The sequence below is a fragment of the Onychostoma macrolepis genome, chromosome 09 (genome assembly GCF_012432095.1).
Source record: "Onychostoma macrolepis isolate SWU-2019 chromosome 09, ASM1243209v1, whole genome shotgun sequence".
In the NCBI taxonomy this organism is placed as follows: Eukaryota; Metazoa; Chordata; class Actinopteri; order Cypriniformes; family Cyprinidae; genus Onychostoma; species Onychostoma macrolepis.
Window position 1 is genome coordinate 12,676,573 of NC_081163.1, and position 503 is coordinate 12,677,075.

Below are 503 nucleotides of genomic sequence, written 5' to 3' on the forward strand. Positions count from 1 at the left end.
ATATGTCTACATCTAAAATGAAATACGTAAAGCAAGTAAGAGTATTCAAATAGAAACTTAGTTTACTTAATAATATAAATAGCCTACTTCTGGGGTAGCACATCAGATGAAAAAAAAATAATAATTCTAATTGTGGTTATTTTGTCAGCAAAATCTAAAACCTCTCCAAGAACGTAGATTGAGTCATTGTGTTTGAACAAGAATATTTTTCCCTCGTATAAAAAATCTTTCACTTGCTGATGATGGAAAAACATTGAATGGGACGGCTGAGTAATATTCCTCCAGTGACCTTTTCACCTTAAGACAGAAATCTTTTCTTTTAAACAGTGATTCGTTTGGAGTCGAGCAAGATCAGAAAACGTTCGCTTCATCCAGTGACTCTCATTATTCAACTCTTTAGACTAGAGCATTCAAATGGTAACAGTTCGAACACGTTCTTTTTGCGAATCGGCTCGATTGATTCATTTAAACGAACCGCTTCAAACGAACGAGTCGTTCACGCA